The sequence below is a fragment of the Ranitomeya imitator genome, chromosome 5 (assembly GCF_032444005.1).
Source record: "Ranitomeya imitator isolate aRanImi1 chromosome 5, aRanImi1.pri, whole genome shotgun sequence".
In the NCBI taxonomy this organism is placed as follows: domain Eukaryota; kingdom Metazoa; phylum Chordata; class Amphibia; order Anura; family Dendrobatidae; genus Ranitomeya; species Ranitomeya imitator.
Genome location: NC_091286.1, coordinates 534,139,065 through 534,159,602, shown reverse-complemented (window position 1 = coordinate 534,159,602; position 20,538 = coordinate 534,139,065).

The window sequence follows — 20,538 nt, the reverse complement described above, 5'->3', positions numbered from 1 at the left end:
GCGTTACTGCTTCATACCGTAAAATACATTGTCCTTTTTTGCTAATAGTGCAGCCTGCTGCACATTTTTTCAAAAATGTCCTATTAGTGACTTTCCACCCGTATCCAGCAAAATTGTGGAAAAACACTACATAGGATAACATAGAGGAGGTTTTTTTGGCCTTGCAGCACCGTTTACGGCTGTCTGCACGGTCTCCGTGTGAGTGAAACTCGCTCTGTAGTCAGATCTGCCCCAAAAAAACCAAAAAAAAGTAAAGTTCACCAAACACACCACTTCACAGTTGTGTAGGCCACATTAGCTCATAATAAATTCTAGTCCACATTTTAGAAAATGAGTGTTTCTTATACCTGTTAGGAGGAGCTGTTCAGGAATAAGCACACTAAGCCTTTAGTACTTTTCTGCTTATCTTTATCTGTCAACCAAGATGAAGAGGGCAGGGAGTAAGGCACGTGGGCGTGGGCGTGGAGCAGGGAGAGGACGTGGTGATTCTGTGCCTGCTGCGGGCACCAGTGACTCATCATCACCCAGTTTCAGCAGGGAACAGTCCTTCATGCGCAGCTCTGTCAGAGAGCGCCGTACACCGCTGCTGTGTGAAGATTAAATTGAAGCCGTTGTCGGATGGATGGCAGCTAACGCATCGACTTTAATTAGTGCCACATCCTCTCAGGCACCGAGCACTGAAGAGCAGCCATCTGTCTCTTCACCAACTGCCAAATTGGCCAGGCAGTCAGAGAGCCCAGGACAGGAGCCGTCTCTACTTCTGTTCTCTGAATCTCTTGGCTTGGAAACAGGGGCCAGCCAAGCAGCATTGGAGAAATGGAAGAAGAGGCAGTGTGCAGTGATGCCCAACAGCTTTGTCTCTCTGTCTCTGAAGAGGCGGGTGGGCCAGTGCCTCCGGTCACCACAGCGCAGTACGCATCTGATGATGAAACTCAGGTGCCGCTTTCTGGTGCGTACTGTGCTGCCGAGACTACCCAGGAGGAGCAGTTGGTGGCAGAGAGTAGTGGAGATGATGAGGTCCTTGACCCATTGTGGCGTGAGGTACAGGAAGGTGGTGGGAGCAGCTCTGAGGAAGAGATTCCCCGAACGGGCCAAAGAGGGAGAGGGAGGGGGAAGACTGCAGAGCCTGTAGCCTCCACTTTGGCACCCGTTAGGAGCTTGTCTTTTCCAAAAGCCAAAAAGGGCGCTCCCAAGACTTGCAGTGCCTGGTCCTTTTTTGACACAGTTGCAGATGACATTTGGTTTGTCAAATGCAAGCTGTGTAATCAGAAAGTCAAAAGAGGGAAAAGTGTCAGCAACCTTAATACCACAAATATGTGGAAACATGTGCGGAACAGGCACGCGGTGGAGTTACAAAAACACACTGAAGACCTAGGCCAACCAACAGCGGCAGCTACCACCTCTTCAGCTCGTGTTGCCTCTTCCTCCAGCTCATACACAGCTGGTTCGGCTTCCTCCCAGGATCGCCATGGAAGAACCTCTGGCACTGTTGTCCAGAGACCCGCTGTAATTCCACCCACAGCACCACGTTCCCAGTCATCCTCACACTCCCAGCCCAGTCTACAGCCACCGGTAGTACAGGCATGGGAGAAAAGGCGGCCATTCTCAGCAAACCACCCCCGAGCACAGGCTCTGAATGCAGGCATTGCCAAACTTCTGTCACTGGAAATGCTCTCATTCAGGCTGGTGGAGACTGACAGCTTCCGTGACTTGATGGCATTGGCAGTCCCACAGTACAATGTGCCCAGCCGCTTTTATTTCAGCAGGCAAGCTGTCCCTGCCCTGCACATGCATGTGGAGGGACACATAAAACACGTGCTACTGAACGCCGTCAGTAGCAAGGTCCACCTCACCACCGATGCGTGGACCAGTCAACATGGACAGGGGCGATACCTTTCCCTCACTGCCCATTGGGTTAATGTTGTTGAGCCGGGTACAGATCGTGCGAGTGACGCAGGATGTGTCCTGCCCACTCCAAGGATTGCAGGAATCCAGTCTGTACGCATTGACTTCTCCACATACACATACAAGTTCCTCAGAATCATCGCTGCAGGAGCTGTCACAGTCCACCTCCACATGGACCCGTGAATGTTTACCTGTTATGACCGACATCAGCACAGCCGTGGCCAAACGTCAACAGGCCGTCTTGAAATTAGTTTCTTTGGGGAATCGAAGCCTCACAGCGCAGGAGCTCTGGAATGCCATCAAGCAGGAGAGCGATGTGTGGTTTGTGCCAGCGAATCTCCAGCCAGGCATGGTAGAGTGTGACAATGGCTGAAATCTGGTGGCAGCTTTGGCCCTTGGCAACCTCACTCACAATTTGTTTGTGCAGAGTTTTCTGAGGGACTATCCAGATCTTGATGCACTGCTGCACAAGGTCCGCCTAGAGTGTGCTCACTTGTGGCGTTCCAGCATGGCAAGATCGCGCATTGCAGGTCTGCAGCGCCGATTCCGCCTTCTGGAACATCGCATCATATGTTGGAGCGGTTGTGTGAGCAGCAGCAAGCAGTAATGGAGTACCAGCTGCATCAGGCGCAAAGAAGTCACACTCCGCGTCATTCAGACTTCACAACCACAGAGTGGGCCACTATGAAGGACGTCTGCCAGGTTTTGCGTCCCTTCGATTATTCCACGCGGATGGCGAGTGCAGATGATGCACTAGTCAGCATGACTGTCCCCCTTATCTGCCTGCTTCAACAAACACTGCAAGCGCTAAGGGATGATGTTGTGGAAGAGGTGGAGGATGAGGAGTCACCACTTCCATCAGCTTCTGGACAGTCAGCGCCACGTGGTTCCTCACAAAGTCATAGGCAGGGGACACTTTGTGAGGAGGATGAGGATTCAATGGACGAGGAAGATGTCCCTCCAGAGGAGGGAGTTACACAATTGTCCAGTAGTCAGTGTGTACAGCGAGGGTGGGGTGATGAAGAGCGGGCAGATATCACGCCTGAAGCAGGGGACAGCATTTCTTGGCCAGTTGGCAGTCTGCAGCATATGGTTGATTTCATGCTGCAGTGCCTGAGAAATGACCGCCGCATCGACCACATTCTCAACATGCCTGATTATTAGGTGTACACCGTCCTCGATCCTCGCTACCAGGACAACGTCCAAAACCTCATCACACCGTTGACCCGGGAGCGTAAAATGCGGGAGTACCAAGACACACTGGTGAATTCCATCATCTTCTCCAGTCCAACTGAGAGGAGTGCTGCTAGTGCTTTACAAAGCAGCTCAGTGCGTCGAGGCAGTGGGGGAGGCTCTGCACAAAGAGGGAGCAGAAGCAGTGCCTCTGACCAAGGCAAGACCAGCATAGCCCAACTGTGGCACAGTTTTGTGTGCCTGCCCCAAATGTCTACACCATCGCCGGCGGCTCCAGTCAGCAGGAGGCAACGGTTCCGTCAGATGGTGACAGACTACATGTCTTGCCCTCTTACTGTGCTCCCAGACGGCTCTTCTCCTTTCAAGTTTTGGGTCTCTAAGCTGGATACATGGCCATTGGCCTGAGCTAAGCAAGTATGCATTGGAGGTGCTGGCTTGCCCTGCGGCTAGTGTCTTATCGGAACGCGTCTTTAGTGTCGCAAGTTGTGTACTAACAGACCGTCGCATGCGACTATCCTCCGATAACGTTGACCGGCTTACTTTTCTGAAAATGAACCAGGCCTGGATCTCGCAGGAATGTGCCACTCCTCTGCCTGATTAAATAATTGGGTGTCATCCAGGCCTCCTGATGTGTTCATCTTTCTACCAACTGAACTGTAATTCCTGGGCTCCAACACCGCCAGTTGAGGCTCAGAAGTGCAGGCTGCACAGTCAAAACATACGACCCAGTGTTATTGGGTTTCAGTAAGGCCAGCTGATCCCCAGCTGTGTAGCCGGCAATGTGTCCTGCGACCGCCACGCTGACACAACAACTGAAATGTAAGGGAACCTGTCCCCCCCTGGCGTTTGTAACTGAAAGAGCCACCTTGTGCAGCAGTAATGCTGCACAAGGAAAAGGTAGCTCTTTTAGTTTAGCTCCTTGCAAACGCAGAACTTAACACTTATATAATGTGTCCACTGATACCGTTAAACTGTCCCGGAGGTGGGACTTTCCTTCGTAATGTGATGCAGCACAGCCGTCATTCCTACCCCCTTGGTGCCATGCGCCGCCTTCTCAGCGTTGTTTTAAGCTGTCACGGAGTCTGCGCTGTTCTGTTATCCCTTGGCCATGCACACTTAGCGCTGCCTGTCTTCTGACATAATTTGGTAATTTGGTGTCAGGCTGGCTGTGCCTGTGCGGCCGCGCTGCCCGAGATCCTGCCTCGCAGTGTCTTCTGATTGAATCACACTGCGGGCCTGGGATCCATGGGCATGCGCAGTGCATATCTTCACCTCAGGCTCTCGCTCATCTCCCTCCGCCTTCTTTAAACTGTGCGCCGTCAGCTGATCCCTAATTGCATGCCACGGCCGTGACATCGCACAGTCTGAAGAAGCCGGAAGGAGGGGAGTGAGAGGCGAGGATATGCACTGCGCATGCCCATGGATCCCAGGCCCGCAGTGGGATTACATTAGATGACACTGCGCGGTGGAATCTCGGGCAGCGTGGACGCACAGGCACTGCCAGCCTGACACCTAAATGATGTCAGAAGACGGGCAGCGCTAAGTGTGCATGGCCAAGGGATAACATTACAGCGCAGGCTCTGTGACAGCTTCAAACTACGCTGAGGAGGCGGCGCATGGCACCAAGGGGGTAGGAATGATGGCTGTTCTGCGTCCCATTACGAAGGAAATTCCCACCTCCGGGACGGTTTCACGGTATCAGGGGACACATTTTATAAGTGTTTAGTTCTGTGTTTGCAAGGAGCATAATTAAAAGAGCAACCTTTTCCTTTTGCATCCTTAGTGCTGCACAAGATGGCTCTTTCAGCTACAAACGCCTTGGGGGGGAGTTAAAGGTTCCCTTTCAACTTGCTCCAAATCAGGCTTCGGCCTACACTCTTTTCCTCTGCTCCTCCTGCTGTCCCTTGGCTCTAACACCGCCAGTTGGTGCCTGGAAGGGCTGTCCGCACAGTCAACAGTCGCTCCTTTGTTATTGTGGTTCAGTAACGTCAGCTGTTCCCCAGCTGTGTGTGCGGCAATACCTCAAATCTGCTCCTCCTGCTGTCCCTGGGCTCTATCACCACCAGTTGATGCCTGGAAGTGCTGGATGCACAGTTAACACTTGCTGCCGTGTTCTTGGGTTTCAGTAACGTCTGCTGATTCCCAGCTGTGTATCTGGCAAAACCTCCAATCGGCTCCTCCTGCTGTCCCTGGGCTCTAACACTGCCAGTTGGTGCCTGGAAGTGCTGTCTGCACAGTCAACAGTCGCTCCTCTGTTATTGGGGTTCAGTAACATCAGCTGTTCCCCAGCTGTGTGTGTGGCAATACCTCCAATCTGCTCCTCCTGCTGTCCCTGGGCTCTATCACAGCCAGTTGGTGCCTGGAAGTGCTGGATGCACAGTTAACACTTGCTGCCATGTTCTTGGGTTTCAGTAACGTCTGCTGATTCCCAGCTGTGTATCTGGCAAAACCTCCAATCTGCTCCTCCTGCTGTCCCTGGGCTCTAACACCGCCAGTTGGTGCCTGGAAGTGCTGTCCGCACAGTCAACAGTTGCTCCTCTGTTATTGGGGTTCAGTAACGTCAGCTGTTCCCCAACTGTGTGTGCGGCAATACCTCCAATCTGCTCCTCCTGCTGTCCCTGGGCTCTAACACCGCCAGTTGGTGCCTGGAAGTGCTGGATGCACAGTTAACACTTGCTGCCGTGTTATTGGGTTTCAGTAACGTCAGCTGATTCCCAGCTGTGTATCCGGCAACGTGTCCTGCGACCGCCACGCTGGCACACTAACAGACATTGACATGCCTACAGTGCAGGCTTCGGCCTACACTCTGCTCATCCTGCTGTCCCTGGGCTCCAACACTGCTGGTTGCTGCCCGGAAGTGCTGTTTGCACAGAACCAAACACCTCGCCAATGTGTTAGTGGGGTTCAGTCACGCCTGCTGCTCCCCTGCTGTGTATCTGGCAACGTGTCATGCGATTGCCACGCTGGCACAACTAAAATGTTAGGTAACCTGAGGAGGCGTCACACGGCACCAAGGGGGTAGGAATGACGGCTGTGCTGCGTCACATTACAAAGGAAAGTTCCACCTCCGGGACGGTTTAACGGTGTGAGGGGACACATTACATAAGTGTCTAGTTCAGCGTTTGCAAGGAGCATAATTAAAAGAGCCACTTTTCCTTTTGCAGCATTAGTGCTGTACGAGATGGCTCTTTCAGCAACAAACGCCTGGGAGGTGGGGTTAATGGTTCCCTTTCAAGTTGCTCCAGTGCAGGCTTCGGCCTACACTCTGCTCCTCCTGCAGACCCTGGGCTCTAACACCGCCAGTTTTTGCCCGGAAGTGCTAGCTGCACAGAGAAAAACACCAGCCAATGTGTCAGTGGGGTTCAGCAACGCCAGCTTTTCCCCTGCTGTGTAGCCGGCATCGTGTCCTGCAAACGCCACGCAGACACAAAGCTGCCTCCAGTGCAGGCTTCGGCCTACACTCTGCTCCTCTCCTCCTCCTGCTGACCCTGGGCTCTAACACCACCAGTTTTTGCCCGGAAGTGCTAGCTGCACAGAGAAAAACACCAGTCAATGTGTCAGTGGGGTTCAGCAACGCCAGCTGTTCCCCTGCTGTGTAGCCGGCAACGTGTCCTGCAAACGCCACGCAGACACCTGAACTGAAATTAAAGGGAACCGCCCCCCCAGGCGTTTCTATGTGTAACAGCCACTTTGTACAGCAGTAATGCTGCATTTGTACAAGGTGGCTCACTTTTTCTCCTTGCACACGTCGAACTCAACACATAAAAAAAGGGTCCCCTGAGACCATTACACCGTCCCTGAGGTGTGACTTTCCTTTTTAATGACACGCAGCAACCCCCTTGGTAGACCTGCCTATCTTCTGACATCATTGTTTGGCTGGCTGTGCCTGTGCGTCCGGCCTGCCCGACACAACGCCCCTCTGTGTCTTATTTATTTTGACTGCGAGGGTGTGATTGATGGGCCTGAGCAGTGCATATCTTCGCCTCTCTTCACTCATCTCCTTCCGCCTTCTTCAGACTGTGCGGCCTCATGGCCGTGGCATGCGATAAGGGATCAGCGGAGGCCGCCCAGTCTCAACCAGGTGTAAGGACATGAGTGACAGGGAAACCTATTTACTGCGCAAGGCCATGAATCCCAGCCCCGCAGTGTGAATTTATGAAAAGACACTGCGGGGCTGGGATTCATGGGCATCGCTAGCCGCACCAGCCAACATGAAATGAGGTCAGAAGACGGGCAGCGCTAACAGCGCATGGCCAAGGGATAACACAGCAGCGCAGACTCCTGTACAGCAAATAACGACGCTCAGGAGGCTGCGCCCAGCACCAAGGTGGGATTTGTGACAGCTGTGCTGCGTCTCATTACGAAGGCAAGTCACGCCTTCATAGACAGTTTGACTGTATAAGGGACTAAATTTTATACATGTTTCATTCTGCGTGTGCAATGAGCAAAATTTAAAGAGCAACCTTTTACTTGTGCAGCATTTCTGCTGCACAAGGTGTGGCTCTTCTAGATTGTAACACCTGAGGGTGGGTTAAAGGTTACCTTTGAAATTGGTTCAATTAGGCTACGGCCTACACTCTGCTCCTCCTGCATAAACTGGGCTTTAACACTGCCAGTTGGTGCCCGGAAGTGCTGGCTGCACAGAGAAAAACACCCGCCAATGTGTCAGTGGGGTTCAGCAATGCCAGCTGTTCCCCTGCTGTGTAGACGGCATCGTGTCCTGCAAACGCCACGCAGACACAAAGCTGCCTCCAGTGCAGGCTTCAGCCTACACTCTGCTCCTCTCCTTCTCCTGCTGACCCTGGGCTCTAACACCGCCAGTTTTTGCCCGGAAGTGCTAGCTGCACAGAGAAAAACACACGCCAATGTGTCAGTGGGGTTCAGCAACGCCAGCTGTTCCCCTGCTGTGTAGCCGGCATCGTGTCCTGCAAACGCCACGCAGACACAAAGCTGCCTCCAGTGCAGGCTTCAGCATACACTCTGCTCCTCTCCTTCTCCTGCTGACCCTGGGCTCTAACACCGCCAGTTTTTGCCCGGAAGTGCTAGCTGCACAGAGAAAAACACCAGCCAATGTGTCAGTGGGGTTCAGCAACGCCAGCTGTTCCACTGCTGTGTAGCCGGCAACGTGTCCTGCAAAGCAAACGCCACGCAGACACCTGAACTGAAATTAAAGGGAACCGGCCCACCCCCCAGGCGTTTCTATGTGTAACAGCCACCTTGTACAGCAGTAATGCTGCATTTGTACAAGGTGGCTCACTTTTTCTCCTTGCACACGTCGAACTCAACACGTAAAAAAAGGGTCCCCTCAGACCCTTACACTGTCCCTGAGGTGTGACTTTCCTTTTTAATGACACGCAGCAACCCCCTTGATAGCGCTAGCCATCTTCTTACATCATTGGTTGGCTTGCTGCGCCTGTGCGTCAGCCCTGCCCGACACAACGACCCTCTGTGTCTTATTTATTTTGACTGCGAGGGTGTGATTGATGGGCATGAGCAGTGCATATCTTCGCCTGTCTGACTCTTCACTCATCTCCTTCCGCCTTCTTCAGACTGTGCGGCCTCATGGCCGTAGCTTGCGATAAGGGATCAGCTGAGGCCGCCCAGTCTGAAGCAGGTGTAAGGACATGTGTGAGAGGCGAATATATTTACTGCGCAAGGCCATGAATCCCAGCCCCGCAGTGTGAATTATTCAAAAGACACTGCGGGGCTGAGATTCATGGGCATTACTAACCGCACCAGCCGACATGAAATGAGGTCAAAGGACGGGCAGCGCTAACAGCGCATGGCCAAGAGAGATCACAAGAGCGCAGACTCCTGTACAGCAAATAACGACGCTCAGGAGGCTGCGCCCAGCACCAAGGTGTTATTTTTGACACCTGTGCTGCGTCTCATTAAAAAGGCAAGTCACGCCTCCAATACAGTTAAACTGTATAATGGGCTAAATTGTATACGTGTTTCATTCAAAGAGTGCAAGGAGCAAAATTTATAGAGCAACCTTTTACTTGTTCAGCAATTCTGCTGCACAAGGTGTGGCTCTTCCACTTTGTAACACCTGAGGGTGGGTTAAAGGTTACCTTTGAAATTGGTTCAATTAGGCTTTGGCCTACACTCTGCTCCTCCTGCTGACCCTGGGCTCTAACACCGCCAGTTGGTGCCCGGAACTGCTAGCTGCACAGAGCAAAACACCCGCCAATGTGACAGTGGGGTTCAGCAATGCCAGCTGTTCCACTGCTGTGTAGCCGGCAACGTGTCCAGCACAAGCCACGCTGGCACAACAGACCTAAAGTTGCCACCAGTGCAGGCTTCGGCCTACACTCTGCTCCTCTCCTCCTCCTGCTGTCCCTGGGCTCTAACACCGCCAGTTTTTGCCCAGAAGTGCTAGCTGCACAGAGAAAAACACCCGCCAATGTGTCAGTGGGGTTCAGCAATGCCAGCTGTTCCCCTGCTGTGTAGCCGGCATCGTGTCCTGCAAACGCCACGCAGACACAAAACTGCCTCCAGTGCAGGCTTCGGCCTACACTCTGCTCCTCTCCTCCTCCTGCTGACCCTGGGCTCTAACACCGCCAGTTTTTGCCCGGAAGTGCCAGCTGTACAGAGAAAAACACCAGCCAATGTGTCAGTGGGGTTCAGCAACGCCAGCTGTTCCCCTGCTGTGTAGCCGGCAATGTGTCCTGCAAACGCCACGCAGACACCTGAACTGAAATTAAAGGGAACCGGCCCACCCCCCAGGCGTTTCTATGTGTAACAGCCACCTTGTACAGCATTAATACTGCATTTGTACAAGGTGGCTCACTTTTTCTCCTTGCACACGTCGAACTCAACACGAAAAAAAAGGGTCCCCTGAGACCATTACACCGTACCTGAGGTGTGACTTTCCTTTTTAATGACACGCAGCAACCCCCTTGGTAGCGCTAGCCGTCTTCTGACATCATTGGTTGGCTTGCTGCGCCTGTGCGTCCGCCCTGCCCGACACAACACCCCTCGGTGTCTTATTTATTTTGACTGCGAGGGTGTGATTGATGGGCATGAGCAGTTCATATCTTCGCCTGTCTGACTCTTCACTCATCTCCTTCTGCCTTCTTCAGACTGTGCGGCCTCATGGCCGTGGCATGCGATAAGGGATCAGCTGAGGCCACCCAGTCTGAAGCAGGTGTAAGGACATGTGTGTGAGGCGAACATATTTACTGCGCAAGGCCATGAATCCCAGCCCCGCAGTGTGAATTATTCAAAAGACACTGCAGGGCTTAGATTCATGGGCATCGCTAACCGCACCGGCCGACATGAAATGAGGTCAGAGGACAGGCAGCGCTAACAGCGCATGGCCAAGGAAGAACACAAGAGCGCAGACTCCTGTACAGCAAATAACGACGCTCAGGAGGCTGCGCCCAGCACCAAGGTGTTATTTTTGACACCTGTGCTGCGTCTCATTAAAAAGGCAACATTTCAAAAACCTGACCGGCATTTAGCGCATAAAAATGGCCAATTTTATGTGTACATGGTAGCCCCTTTACGGCATCTCTCTTATACCAGGTCCTAAAACTTGCCTTACCTCGCTGAGAATAAACGTCTCCATCTGAATGGGTACATGTGAAAACCTCTTCCTAGACTAAAATTCTCTCTCTCTGTGGAGGGGTATTGGACCTGCTGTAATTAGAACACCTGAAGCTAGGAGGCGGAGTGCACGATCAGAAGGCTAAAGAATACATTTCAAAAACCTGACCGGCACATCCAAACATAGACTAAGTGTAAACAGGTGCTGAACCTAGAGTCGCCAACTCGTATATAGTTAAGTAAATAAGGCAGCACACTGCAGCGCTAAAACATGTAAACTTGAACATGTTTTAGCGCTGCAGTGTGCTGCCTTATTCACTTAACTATATACGAGTTGGCGACTCTAGGTTCAGCAACTGTTCACACTTAGTCTATGTTTGGATGTGCCGGTCAGGTTTTTGAAATGTATTCTTTAGCCTTCTGATCGTGCACTCCGCCTCCTAGCTTCAGGTGTTTTAATTACAGCAGGTCCAATACCCCTCCACAGAGAGAGAGAATTTTAGTCTAGGAAGAGGTTTTCACATGTACCCATTCAGATGGAGACGTTTATTCTCAGCAAGGTAAGGCAAGTTTTAGGACTTGGTATAAGAGAGATGCCGTAAAGGGGCTACCAGGTACACATAAAATTGGCCATTTTTATGCGCTAAAAGCTCTCATTTTTCATATTTTTAGTGCAGTAATGCAGTTCAAATTTCGTGTTTTCAAGTTTACATGTTTTAGCGCTGCAGTGTGCTGCCTTATTTACTTAACTATATACGAGTTGGCTACTCTAGGTTCAGCACCTGTTCACACTTAGTCTATGTTTGGATGTGCCGGTCAGGTTTTTGAAATGTATTCTTTAGCCTTCTGATCGTGCATTCCGCCTCCTAGCTTCAGGTGTTTTAATTACAGCAGGTCCAATACCCCTCCACAGAGAGAGAGAATTTTAGTCTAGGAAGAGGTCTTCACATGTACCCATTCAGATGGAGACGTTTATTCTCAGCGAGGTAAGGCAAGTTTTAGGACCTGGTATAAGAGAGATGCCGTAAAGGGGCTACCATGTACACATAAAATTGGCCATTTTTATGCGCTAAAAGCTCTCATTTTTCATATTTCTAGTGCAGTAATGCAGTTCAAATTTCGTGTTTTCAAGGTTACATGTTTTAGCGCTGCAGTGTGCTGCCTTATTTACTTATCATTAAAAAGGCAAGTCACGCCTCTAATACAGTTAGACTGTATAATGGGCTAAGTTGTACACATGTTTCATTCAGCGTGTGCAAGGAGCAAAATGTAAAGAGCAACCTTTTACTTGTGCAGTAATTCTGCTGCACAAGGTGTGGCTCTTCTAGTTTGTAACACCTGAGGGTGGGTTAAAGGTTACATTTGAAATTGGTTCAATTAGGCTTCGGCCTACACTCTGCTTCTCCTGCAGACCCTGGGCTCTAACACTGCCAGTTGGTGCCCAGAAGTGCTAGCTGCACAGAGAAAAACACCCGCCAATGTGTCAGTGGGGTTCAGCAACGCCAGCTGTTCCCCTGCTGTGTAGCCAGCAATGTGTCCTGCAAACGCCATGCAGACACAAAGCTGCCTCCAGTGCAGGCTTCAGCCTACACTCTGCTCCCTCTGCTGACCCTTTGCTCCAACACCGCTAGTTGCGGCTCTAGGAAGACAATCTTCATTAGGTCCACATCCTGGTTCCAGCACCGTCAGCTGGTTCCAGGTAGTGTCAAGGTCAATTACACGCCTATACATTATCCCGTCGTGTTGCGGTCGGGTTAGCCAACTCCATGGTGCCTCCAGTTTAGGAGCTTCCTATGTGGGCTGCGGGAATTGGCAATCAAGGCTGGTTCTGTAGTGCCAGTAGGCCAAGCTCCCCCTGTAGGACCTTTGGTGTTCGGTAACTGCGGCAGCCTCGTGGCCTAGCTGTACTCTCCTCTCCTGTGGACCTTCTGGTCCACATCCTGGTTCCAGCACCGTCAGCTGGTTCTGGGCAGAGCCTTTGGCTTAGGTGCCTTCTTCTGGGTATCCGAGTTCCGCCAACGTCAGGCGGTCCTTGGTAGTGCTTTTTAGCATGGGTACCTCCTGCTTAGCAACCGGGTTCAAGCACCGTCAGCTGGTCCTCGGTCGTGCCATTGGCTCTTGGACCTTCGGGTAGCCATCCGAGTTCCAGTTCCATCAGCTGGTTCTCGGCATTTTCTCAGCCTTCTTGTACCTTCTGCTACATTTCCAAGTTCAAGACCCTAAAGACGACGACCCGGAAGACCACCCCTAAGATGATGACGACACCAGAGAGGACAACCACTGAGATGACGACGACCCTGGAGACGACGACCCTGGAGACGACGACCCTGAAGACCACCCCGATGACGACGATGACGACGATGACGACTCCGGAGACGACGACCCTGGAGACGACGACATGGAAGACCGAGAAGCAGAAGAACAAGAGGCTGCAGAACAAAGAGCAGAAGAACATTAAGCATAACACTTAATATCAGAGCAAAAGATATTATCTAAATTATATGCAGAAGAAGACTAAGCAGTGTATGGGGGTGAGTCCATTCCTCCTCGTGGTGCCCCTGGATAAAACCTGATGCTGCAGGCCAAACTGAACGTGGACAAATGTAACTCTTTTGTGACAGGCAGAACGGAAGGTGTATTCTTCAAACTTTTATAGATGGATACACACATGGATTTTTCCTCTCTGAACCCTGTTCACACAGGTTATATACAGATGATCAGGTTTTTAAATACATCAGATAGGGATTGCATACATTAGTTAGGACTGCTCTGATAAGGGTATACCGTGAAGATTGGTAGAGCAGCTTAGTATACATTTTTTGCAAAAAACGTATCAACCAAATACCCTGTTTTTTACATCTTTTACTAGCACTTACGGATTACTGCAACATTTTTTCAAACTGAGTGTTTTTGGTTTTACTATTCTCTTTTGTGTCTTCAGGTTTCTTGGTGGTGTGTGAACATGATCATACAGACTTGTTCACTGTGCAAGTAGCCCATGTGTTCCTGTTTCCATAAAACTTTTATAGATAACAACTACGGGAATGCCTGTCACAAATAAGAATATGATGAAGAAGTAGAATATGAAGAATAATAATAGTTGAATAAAAAGAATATGAAGAATGTAACAAAAAAAATAGGTAGAAGATGAAGAAGAAGATGAAAAAGGTGAAGAAGAAGTTGATGTCAAAGATGCTGCTGATGATGAAGAAGAAAGTGTGGGAAAAGTAAAAAAAACGGTGAAGGGCGTGGAAGTAGTGAAACATCAATATCTGCCAAAAAAAAAAATTTCTTAGCATAGTCAATATCTTTGTAACTCCGAACGTCTTACAAAAAAAAATAAAATTCCTGCTATTCTATTTGATTGGGCTAAACCTCTATGCCTTTAATGTCTCCGCCACCTCCCCCAATATGACCTACATTATTCTTAGTTGTTTTCCTTCATGTAGAATGAACCTACAAGGAAAGAAATGGTTTATTTTAATTCCGATATTTTGGTCCCATTGACTTGCATTGGTATCGGGTATCGGTATCGGCGATATCCGATATTTTTCGAATATCGGCCGATCCAATCCGATACCGATACTTTCCGATATCGGAAGGTATCGCTCAACACTAATGACAACCCAAATCATCCAAATGACCCTGATCAAAAGTTCACATACTCTGGTGATTTTGGCCTGATAACATGCACAGAAGTTGACACAAATGGGTTTGAATGGCTACTAGAGGTAACATCCTCACCTGTAACCTGATTGCTTGTTATCAGTTTGTGCATAAAAGCTGATTGAGTCTTTGGGATCCAGACAGACTCTTGCATCTTTCATCCAGCCACTGAAGTTTCTGGATTGTAAGTCATGGGGTAAAGCAAAAGAATTGTCAACAGATCAATGGGAAAAGGTAATTTAACTGCATAAAACAGTAAACGGATACAAAAAGATATCCAAGGAATTGATCATGCCAGTAAGTAGCGTTCAAACTGTGATTAACAAATGGAAAAACAGGGGCTCTGTAAAAACAAAACCATGGTCAGGTAGACCAACAAAAATGTCATCCACAACTGCTAGGAAAATTGTTCAGGATGCAAAGAAAAACCCACAAATAACATCAGCTGAAATATAGGAAAACTAGCGGTGTGGCTGTTTCAAGATGCAGAAAAGGAGGCACTTGAAGAAAAATTGGCTGCATGGTCAAGTCACCAGAAGAATGCCATTACTGCACAAATACTACAAAATATCTTGCCTACAATATGCAAAACAACACAGAGACAAGCCTCCAAACTTTAACAAGGTAAGTTGGAGTGATGAGACCAAAATTGAACTTTTTGGCTACAACCATAAATGTTGCATTTGTAGAGAAGTCAACAAGGCATATGATGAAATGCCGTACCAAAACAATTAATCCAAAGGAGTACTGGAAAACCACCTAACTATAGCATGTGCCAAATCATAGAAGACCACTGACTCACATAGATGTCATATTGGGTGCTACTTGCATCCTATTTTATATCCATGCTAGAGTACTTTGTGCAATTCATAGTGTGCAGTGATATTATATAAGGCCATAGCGTAGTGAACCCAATATAAACAAGACTCCCCTATACCAGAATCGATAATAAGGACCCAGGCATACAAGGTTACCTATAAGTAGTCCGGTGGCATGCGAGTTACCACGGTTTCCCCAGCGCCCTGGAGCGCGTTTCGTCCTTTCTGCTTCTTCCGGGGGTGTGTCACATATCAGTGTGAGCTGTGGCAAGAAGGTTTGCTGTGTCTGTCAGTGTGGTGTCCATGAGCTGGAGGCGCTACCAGAAGACAGGCCAGTACACCAGGAGATGTGGAGGGGTCCGTAGGAGGGCAGCAACCCAGCAGCATGACTGCTACCTTTGTGCAAGGAGGAACAGGAGGAGCACTACCAGTGCCCTGCAAAATGTCCTCAGCAGGCCACAAATGTGCACGTGTCTGCACAAATGGTTAGAAACGAACTCCATGAAGATGGTCTGAGTACCCAACGTCCACAGATGGGGGTTGTGTTCACAGCCCAACACCATGCAGGATGCTTGGCATTTGCCACAGAACATCAGGATTGGCAACTTCACCACTGGCGCGCTGTGCTCTTCACAGATGAAAGCACGTTCACGCTGAGCACATGTGACAGATGTGACAAAGTCTGGAGACGCAGTGGAGAGCTATGTGCTGCCTGCAACATACTTCAGCATGACTGGTTTGGCAGTGGGTCGGTAATGGTATGCGGTGGCATTTCTTTGGAGGGCCGCTCAGCCCTCCATGTGCTTGCCAGAGGTAGTCTGACTGCCATTAGGTACTGAGATGAGATCCTCAGACCCCTTTTGAGACCATATGCTGGTGCAGTTGGCCCTGGGTTCCTCCTAATGCAGGACAATGCCAGACCTCATGTGGCTGGAGTGTGTCAGCAGTTCCTGCAAGATGAAGGCATTGAAGCTATGGACTGGCCCGCACATTCCCCAGACCTGAATTCGATTGAACACATCTGGGACATCATGTCTTGCACCATCCACCAATGTCACGTTGCAGCACAGACTGTCCAGGAGTTGGCGGATGCTTTAGTCCAGGTCTGATAGGAGATCCTTCAGGAGACCATCCGACGCCTCATCAGGAGCATGCCCAGGCATTGTAGGGAGGTTATACAGGCACAAAGAGGCCAAACACACTACTAAGCATAAGTTCCTTGCCTTGAAGCATTACCACTGAAGTTGGATCAGCTTATAACTCAATTTTCCACTTTAATTTTGAGCATCAATCCATCTTCAGACCTCCTTGGGACTTCAGTTGTGATTTATGTTGATAATTTTTAGGTTTTATTGTTGTCAACACATTCCACTATGTAATGAATAACAATTTACAACTGGAATATTTCATTCAGTGATATCTAGGATGTGGGATTTTAGTGTTCCCTTTATTTTTTTGAGCAGTGTATATACTGTATATATATATATATATATATATTTTTTTTTTTTTTCATCTCATAGTATACCTGTTCTGTAGAGATCTCAATAGTTTTCTCTAGCACACGACGTGTTGGGATGGTTTATTGACAGTTATATTATGGGCTGCTTTTAGTGGACATTCATAGAGTGGGAGGGAGAATGTCCATGTATCTCCATCTTCACACATGGTCTGGGCTTAAATGGCTGATTGCCAAAGCTTTCAGTGTTCAGTGTGTGCCTGGAGAAGGAGCACTCCAGGAAAGTGTGTGCTAAATCTGAACAGTGGGCATTGCTACCTGTTAGCAGACTGATCCCCTCTAGGAAAAGAACTGTGTTTCTTTTTATTACTTTGTTTTACTATTTTGACCAGAGCGCTGTGTTCCCAAGCTTGGCTTATGCTGTCTTCAATACATCAAGCATATTCTTAAAGAGACAGTGGTCCAGTAAGTCCTCTGTGCCCAGCTGAGTGAGACGCTCTACCACAATATATACCGTATATACTCGTGTATAAGCCAAGTTTTTCAGCACTTTTTTTGTGCTTAAAACGCTCAAAGTAGTACACACAAATCATTATCCCAGAAAGATGGTGGGGGAGGAGGAGCAGTGGAGCAGCAGGTCACAGAGGCAGGAGCTGGCAGCTGCGGCTGTAACTGTGCCCACTAGGGTTGAGCGACCTTGACTTTTTTAGAGTCGAGTTGGGTTTCGCAAAACCCGACTATCTCAAAAGTCGGGTCGAGTGAAATCGGCCGATTATGTCGATTATGTCGTAAAATCGGGATCGACCGAAACACGAAACCCAATGCAAGTCAATGGGGCAGCATAGTCGGCAGTGAGTGGGGGCCAGGAAAACACCTAGAGTGCCCATTTTAATGGCAAAAACATCCATTCTTCTTAATGAAGCTTGTCAATCTTAATTTCCCTTATAATAATAGTTAGGCATTGGAAATTGGGGGTCATTTGGCTAAAGTTGTTGGGGGTAGGGCTGGTTCAAGTATTTTGTGGGCCCAGGAAATCTGGACCACATCACGGCAGTGGAGCAGGGCGAGGTAAGTATTTCAACTTTGCAAGTGCTGTGATCCTGAGCAAGCAGGGGGGGGCCCACTGTTTGGCATTGGCACTGGCACAGGGCCCCTCAAAGTATGGCGGTGTGTTTGCACGGCGGGGGCGCCTCCCACCGGCAGCGACACTTTTGCGTACTATGAGGGGCCCTGTGCCAGTGATGTCACCAAAGAGTATTCCCCCCCCACACCTGATGAAGGAACCTGCACTTTCATCTGCACCTTCCTCTTTGTCCCCGTGTAAGGTGGTATGGTATGCGGGAAGGGGAACCTGACTTTCAGCAGGGTCACATTCTGGCTGTGTAGCGTGCACGGGGAATGTAGCGTTCTGGGTCAATGTACCAGCAGACTCATCTATTACTGGCTGGGCAATGGGCAGGATGAGGAGGAAACACAGATATAGGCCCAAATAATAAAGTGGGCTAAATGCAGTTCAAAATTGGTAACAGGACTAACCAGGGGGCATTGCTTTGTTCAGTGGAGTACAACTGTAATGAGAGGCTGACACAGTGAGTAGGGCCAAATCAGTAAGTAGGCTAAATGCAGTTCAAAATTGGTAACAGAAGTAAACAGGCGGCACTGGTTTGTTCAGTGGAGGAGAACATCAAGGAGCGGCAGACACCGTTAGCAGGGCCAACAAAACAAGTAGGCCAAATGCAGTGTTATATTAAAAACAATTTAACAAGAGCCTGAAGATAGAATTTAGGGAGAGGCAACCTGGAGAACACCTTGGAGCGGCAGACACTGGTAGTAGGCCCCAACCCAAGTACTAGCCCCACTGCAGTTTGATTAAAAAACTATTTAACAAGAGCCTGAAGATCGAAGCTCAGGAAAGGCAACCAGGAGAACACCTTGGAGCGGCAGACACCGGTAGTGGGCCCAAACCCAAGTACTAGCCCCACTGCAGTTTGATTAAAAAACTATTTAACAAGAGCCTGAAGATCGAAGCTCAGGAAAGGCAACCAGGAGAACACCTTGAAGCGGCAGACACTGGTAGAAGGCCCCAACCCAAGTACTAGCCCCACTGCAGTTTGATTAAAAAACTATTTAACAAGAGCCTGAAGATCGAAGCTCAGGAAAGGCAACCAGGAGAACACCTTGGAGCGGCAGACACTGGTAGTAGGCCCCAACCCAAGTACTAGCCCCACTGCAGTTTGATTAAAAAACTATTTAACAAGAGCCTGAAGATCGAAGCTCAGGAAAGGCAACCAGGAGAACACCTTGGAGCGGCAGACACTGGTAGTAGGCCCCAACCCAACTAGTAGCCCCACTGCAGTTGTTCCATTAAAAAAACTATTTAGCAAGAGCCTGAAGATCGAAGCTCAGGAAAGGCAACCAGGAGAACACCTTGGAGCGGCAGACACTGGTATTAGGCCCCAACCCAAGTGCTAGCCCCACTGCAGTTTGATTAAAAAACTATTTAACAAGAGCCTGAAGATCGAAGCTCAGGAAAGGCAAACAGGAGAACACCTTGGAGCGGCAGACACTGGTAGTAGGCCCCAACCCTAGTACTAGCCCCACTGCAGTTTGATTAAAAAACTATTTAACATGAGCCTGAAGATCGAAGCTCAGGAAAGGCAACCAGGAGAACACCTTGGATCGGCAGACACTGGTAGTAAGCCCCAACCCAACTAGTAGCCCCACTGCAGTTGTTCCATTAAAAAACTATTTAACAAGAGCCTGAAGATTGAGCTCAGGAAAGGCAACCAGGAGAACACCTTGGAGCGGTAGACACCATTAGTAGGCCCTACCAAAATAGTAGCCCCAATGCAGTTTTCAAATTCCTATAGGCTGAAAACCAGACAATTGACGCTCAGCTTTTTTCAGAGGAGGACAGCTGTATTGAGTGGCGCAGACAGACACAGGTAGTAGGCCTTAAACAAAAAAATTGGGCTCAATGCAGTTTAAAAAAGGTTACAGGGGTACACAGGCAGCATTGGTGTGGTCAGCGGAGAACAATTTGAATTAGGGATTGCAGACAGACTTAGTAGGCTGTCCCCTGCGGACCATGCATCCACCACATTAACCCAGTGCGCCGTAATGAACACGTAACCTTCCGTGGACATGCCTACTGGTCCATGTGTCTGTTGTCAGGTGCACCTTTCTACTCTTAGATTGCCTGAGTGCATGGACAATGCGGACTTTTACATGCTGGTGGAGGGCGGGGATGGCTTTTCTCGCAAAAGAAATGACGACTGGGTAGCTCGTACCGTGGTACAGCGTAGTCCATCTGGGCTTTATAAATATAAAATAAAGAAAAAAAGTAGGCTCTATGCACTTTCAACTAGGTTCCAGGGGTACACGGCCAGCATTGGTCTGGTCAGTGGAGGACATTTTCAATTATGGACCGCAGACAGAGTTAGTACGCCTACAATTAAAAAAAGGATGCTCTATGCAATTTAAAATAGGTTCCAGGGGTACACAGCCAGCATTGGTCTGGTCAGTGGAGGACTATTGGAAGGAGGGACCGCAGACAGACTTAGTAGGCCTAACATAACAAAAGTAGGCTGTAGGCACTATAAAATAGGCTCCAGGGGTACACGGGCAGCAGTGGTGTGGTCAGTGGAGGACAATTTCAATTATGGACCGCAGACAGACATAGTACGCCTACAATTAAAAAAAGGATGCTCTATGCAATTTAAAATAGGTTCCAGTGGTACACAGCCAGCATTGGTCTGGTCAGTGGAGGACTATTGGAAGGAGGGACCGCAGACAGACTTAGTAGGCCTAACATAACAAAAGTAGGCTGTAGGCACTTTAAAATAGGTTCCAGGGGTACACGGGCAGCAGTGGTGTGGTCAGTGGAGGACAATTTCAATTATGGACCGCAGACAGACTTAGTACGCCTACAATTAAAAAAAGGATGCT